A 6,447-nucleotide genomic window follows, 5' to 3' on the forward strand; every position below is an offset into this window, starting at 1 on the left:
GCTTCAGTGAAGTATTATTGCAAAATCTGTAGTCACATTTTTACTTGGGCCTAACTTTTTTTAAAACCACAACCAATTGTTAAATAGTTTAGCATAATTTGATCTGTTTTCTTTCCCTTTTGAAAATTGAAAGATTTGAAGCAAAGTGTATTCTATAGTTAACAGGGAAAGAAAGGTTACTTTTATTTGCAACCCTTAACTGTGAATGCTAAACTTAAAAGTAATCTTGTCTTTTACACTTGCGGCACTTTGTACCATAATCTTCCATTAGAGATGATAGAGTAGTCTGCGTTATGGATTTCTCTTTGACCAATAGCCAAAGATCTGATTTTAAATAGGGTAATCTGACCATATCTGTTTCTTCCCCCTCCCAGCCTTATGTTGGGTGGGGAGCAGAGTGTAACCAACACATTCAGCCTGTTACTTCAGGAAACATGATTTTAAGCTATCTTTTGAGAATACTTGTTTCAGTTTCTTGGGGGAGCTATTTAGAACAAATAGCAAGTACTGTGTTCAGTAGCAATAACTGGTATACAGTGAGTGAATGTGGATTTACACCGTGTCATACAGGAGGACTGTAGCAGCTTTAGCCATCAATTTTAGATTCATATGAAATGACTCTGGCATCATATTAAGCATTATAGAGATCACTATCATGAACTACTGCATAAAGCTATAATGATCAACTGTCTTAACGGTAATTATTCACTATCTCTATTATATTGTTCCAAAATAAGTAAATACTGTTATATCCTTTGCCTTGTGAAAAACCAGCACATAATACAATATTTTATGTGCCATTTCAACAGTAATATGTTAGCCTGGTGTTCTCTATACTATTGAGGAATTATAATTCAAAGGTATTCAACCAGATTTCCAAAATCACTTTTTGATCATTTACTCACAAGCAGACTTTTGCTAAGTTTTGAGCACTATACTGCCTTGTAGTGAAGACATTCAGCTCTCAATTTTTCATCAGGTTACAATGTCCTGACACTGGAATGTGATTGGATTTCACCACATAGCATTTGCACCAGTGCTTTCCTATGCTGCCATTCAAAATGTAGCATTGTATCATCACAGTGAACACTATTGTTTTTAATTTCATGTGAGTAGATTTTAGAAATAAATGTCCCACAGACTTAAAAGAGGTATTCAAAATTATGAGGATTTTGATGGAGTAAGTAGGGAGAAGCTATCTCCTCTGGCAAGCAGGTCTGGACTGTAATCATAATTCTTAGATTTAAAATAATTGGCAAAAGAGCTAGGGGGAAATTGAAAACTTTCTTCACTCAGAAGGTTGTTGGAATCTGGAATGCATGACCTGAATGTGTGGAATCAATTCCATATAAAGTTTCAAAGGGTAATTGGACATGTACTTGGAAAGGACAATTTGCAGGGTTATGGGGAAAAACCTAGGGAGTGGGACAAATTGAACAGCTCTTTCAAAGAGCTGGCACAGGCATGATGGGCCAAATGTTATAAGGTTCAATGATTCTATATCTGTCATTTATAAAAATGGAAAATGTTCAGCAGGCCTTAAAAAAAAAGCTATAATATGTAAATAAATAAAATGCCAAGTTAATATAATTTTTTTCTCTGAGATTATGCACTGATTGATTGGCAGATGAACTACTCGTCTTTGCTGGTTTGAATCAGCCATGGGATTTTGTTTTATTCATTTATGGGATGTGGGCATTGCTGCCCATCCCTAGTTGCCCTTGAGAAGGTGGTGGTGAGTTGCCTCTTGAACCACTTCAGTCCCTCTGGTGTAGGTACACCTATAGTGATGCTGGGTGGTTATTAATTTTTTAAGCAGTTAACTGAGTGACTTGCTTAAGTGTCAATCACATTACTGTGGGTCTGGAGTTAGACCAAGTAAGGATGTCAGATTTCATTCCCTAAAGGGCATTACCCAGATGGGTTATTACGACAATGATTTCATTAGACTTTTAATTCCAGATTTTTTTTTCATTGAATTCAAATTCCACCATCTGCCCTGGGATTTGAAACTGGATCCCCAGAGCAATACCCTGGGTCTCTGGATTATCAGTCCAGTGACAAGACCACTATGCCACTGCCTCCCCCATGAGGGAGACTTGTCTGATATTCTTCTCTCTCTACCTTCATATTGTGAATTATTTCTTGAAGAATAGCCTGATGCTTAACAATATGATGGGCTGTAAGCAGACACTAGTGTCTCAAGACGTTGTGGGTCTGTGTATTGATGTTGCAACGTGTATGCCACCTAGGTGCCTAAATTATGTTTCCTTCTTTCAAGTTAATGTAATGATCCCCATAGTAATACTCACCACATGGTGGTGCTACAGTCTGAAGAAATATTTTAGGAGAATACACTTTTAGTGATCATCTATGTACTTAAATAAGTTTTTGTATTTTAAATTTTATCGTAGACTAATGAAGATGCAGTTTGAGAGACTAAGTGGAGGGAATTCTAACTCATGCTGTTTAATTTTACAGTAAGACTATAATGTGTAATGAGATAATTTGCCAGAAAGACATAAGACACTTTACATGCCATGGGCAAGACAAAAATAAACCAAGCCCGTTAGTTTGAGCTAGTTTTTTTCTCTATCAGCATAAACATTTAGATATTTCTCAGTAATAAATTCCACAGGCATTTAAGAATCCAGGGTATCATCAAAAATGGAAATAAGAAGAATGGAGGTTACCATTGACCAGATTGAACTGGACTAACCGTATAAATACTGTGGCTAGGAATTGTGTGACGAGTAACTCACCGCCTGACTCCCCAAAGCCTGTCCACCATCTACAAAGCACAAGTGAGTAGTGTGATGCAATACTCCCCACTTGCCTGGATGAGTGCAGCTTCCACAACACTCAAGAAGCTTGACACCGACCAGGACAAAGCAGCCTGCTTGATTGGCACCGCATCCACAAACATTCACTTTCTCCACCACTGATGCACAGTAGCAGCAGTGTGTACCATCTACAAGATGCACTGCAGAGATTCATCAAGGCTCCTTCAACAGCACCTTCCAAACCCACAACCACTAGCATCTAGAAAGACAAGGGCAACAGATGGGAATACTACCACCTGGAAGTTCCCCTCCAAGCCACTCACCATCCTGACTTGGAAGTATATTGCCATTCCTTCACTGTTGCTGGGTCAAAATCCTGGAACTCCCTAACAGCACTGTGGGTGTACCTGCACCACATGGACTGCAGTGGTTCAAGAAACAGCTCACCACCATTTTCTCAAGGGCAAGTAGGGACGGGCAATAAATGCTGGCCCAGCCAACGAAGCCCAAATCCCATGAATGAATTTTTAAAAAATCCTTCATCTCGTGTAATATCCTGGAATTTCTTACACCACATTTGAAACACCATCAATTGTTCAAGGCCAGTCGCCTTCTCCGGGCAACTAGAAAGGGTAATCTATGCGACCTTGCGAGGTATGCATATTTCCCCGAGAACAAATGACGTTTCACATTTAGGGCTCTAGGAGAGAAAAAAAACTCAGAAGGAAGGGTTTCCACAGCTTCAATTACCTGCAAAATGATGAACTGGAATAGGAATGTATGCAGTGAATCTTAGTCTCAACACAATTGGATGCAGATAAAAGGAAGGGAATATGTTTTGACTCGTAAAAGGTGAACTATGCCATTTCATTACCATATCTTGATCAAGTTTGAAGGTAGGTAATCTTTTAATTTCAAAGGAAGTTCCTTGAGTGAGAAATTGGACTTGTTAGCACCTATTATTTACCATGCCATGCGTGCTCTTACATCTCCAAAATAGTGTCTGCTGTGTATGCACACTGGGGTGAATCCTGCCCAATGCCATATTGGTGTGGGCATTAACATGCATGCAATGAATGTTTGATGCACGTATGCAGAGCAGGCGGATTGTGATGCCAATCAGTGTGCATCACAATTGTTTTTGATGCCAGCAGTGCTGTGTTGGAGCTGAATGCTCCAGCTGATGCCTTCTCTGAATCTCGCACAGCTGAACAAGTGTTTAGCCGAAAGAAGGAAGAAGAAAAAAACTCCCACCCAGTAACAGTTAGAGATTTATCGCCTACTACCTAATTTCTTATGCCTTTTGCTTCTATTCTGCAAGTACTCGAGCTCAAGTTGCAAAAGAGCACAGGGAGTGATATGTCAGGTGCTGAAGGACTTGTTTCTGACTTCAAGGTTATGCGCAAGCTGGCTGCTTCCAGTTATTCCCCTTGGAATGCAGCATGACTTGCAGAAGCCACTCAGAACAGGACAAGCCACTGGAATAGGGAGGAGTGGGGGTGGATGCGTGGATGGAGGTGTTGGTGGTGCAGGGCATTCAGCAGGAGGCTATATCTGCCCAGGGTGTTCAGAAGAAATTCTCTAACCTGAATCTCAGTGAGGAACAATGTGTGAGGTGTCAGCGCTTCAGTAAGGACACCCACAGCCTCATCAGTGGGTGTCATAATAGTGGCATGTCTGTGCCCCTACGGGTAGTCTCTGCTGCCTCTGTGCCTCACCTGCAAGAAAGATGAAAGTGAGTCAGTGTCTTAGAATATCGATGGTTGATGAGGCTGTCATGGTGGAATATCTGACAGTCTGGCAATCTTTGAGATGTAGGTGTGAAGTGTACATCTGTGCTAAGTATGTGAGGGTGTGGTGAAATGTATGAATGTTGGTGAGTGATGGGAGTGTGGTGATTTGACTAATGGCTATTGGTGCAGTTGGTGGGATATGGCATTTGAAGATGCATTCGCTGAGCTAAACCATTTCGTCTGAGACCATTGAACTTCTTGCATTACTGCATCCAAGTTTTCGGGGCTTGACACCACCACAACTATCGGCACCCACTCCTTTTTCAACTTGCTCCTGGCCCCCTCTGGATACAGGACATCTCTCCTTTCCTCCTCTATCAAGGTCTCCAATGCAGCATTTGAAAACCTTGAAGTCATTCTTCACTGTTTCCCAGGTCAAATTCACTTCCAGTCCAACTGTCAGCCCTGCTCTAACCCTTAAGGTGCTGCCGGCTAACAGTGTGGACTGATTTTTAATTAGTGCTAGCATGTTTATGATTTTGGGTCACCTGCTGAATAGTGTGGTTAACATTGGCTGCATGCAACAATCATTCATATGAGCAGGCAGCGCAAAGTTGGCTTGGTGCCTGCATTGAAATCAACAGGCATGGGTTAATTGAGCATCGCAATCCTTGCGTCTTTTGTGGGAAGCTATCCAATTTAACCTCTTTTGGCTTTGTTCATGAAAAATAGCTTAGTCAATTCAAAGACCACACTAAGTGTAAATGTTGGTTCCAATGTTTTACATGTGTTAATAGGAAGATACCTCTATTTTGGACCCAGCCATTCAGACTCCTGTGGTTTAGTTGTGGTTGTATGTTGAAACTTAGTAACTGGCATGCATGAAAGTGGCCTTGAACAGTTATAAAGCTACAAAATATTATTCTTCATATTAAGATAAAAGCAGTGTCTGCCTACAAATTCTTTGGTTTTTGCTGTATTCTGAACGACTTTTCAGATAAAAGACCTTTGTGAATATAATGTGGAAAACTTGCTACCTGATGACACTTAACAAGGAGCATAAGTAGATTAAACTGGTAAGTTAATTGTCAGTACTCAAGAAGCTGTTTTATTTCAGAGATTGTTCTAACTGATGGAGATAGGCAACAACGATTAAGATTTAAATTGGCCGGTATTTTGCAGTCAGCGGTGAATGGGTTGTGCTCAACGTTCATTATGGTACAGGGCTTTTGGCAGTTTACAATAATTGGCAGTCCAGTACAACACAATTCCACCAACAGGGCACCTGGGAGCCGTATGAACAGGGCAAGCAACAGCATGTTTCTTCAACCAGTCAGAGTGGATAATCCTTAGAGGCACACCAACTCTAAGCTGGACAGTATCAGTATTTATTTAAAAGTAAACTCATGTACAAAAAATGAGATATAAAGAGGAAAACATAATTGGGATTAAAAGTGAGAAATAAAGGAGACAAAGAATTTAAGATTTTAATTTTTATTAAATCTCCAACAATCATTAAAATCTGAAGGAATGAGATTCCACACTTAAAAGTAAATTTTCAATGCTTGAGAGATTGTTGGGGAATAATTAAGACTTATTTCACTGTTAAACTTTACACACTTGAATGGATAATTTCTTTTTGTGGCATTCTTAATGAGTATCTAGTGGGTAAATACCACAACTTGACACTCTTCATGTGTTTGAATGCTGAATCGCTTAACAAAATACCAACATAATGAAACATGTGGAGTGGCAAGGTAACTATCTGATTGCCATGTGTAACTGTGTATATAGCGACATCAGATGTTGTGTCCAATTTACTCCTTAATAACATTGAGTACTAATTGCAAAATCCACAAAATCAAGGCCAATATGTGTTTAATATAGAAAATGTCCCAAGGTGCTTCATGGAGATGTAATCAAGACAAAAT

This window comes from Carcharodon carcharias, chromosome 11 (genome assembly GCF_017639515.1).
Source record: "Carcharodon carcharias isolate sCarCar2 chromosome 11, sCarCar2.pri, whole genome shotgun sequence".
NCBI lineage: Eukaryota > Metazoa > Chordata > Chondrichthyes > Lamniformes > Lamnidae > Carcharodon > Carcharodon carcharias.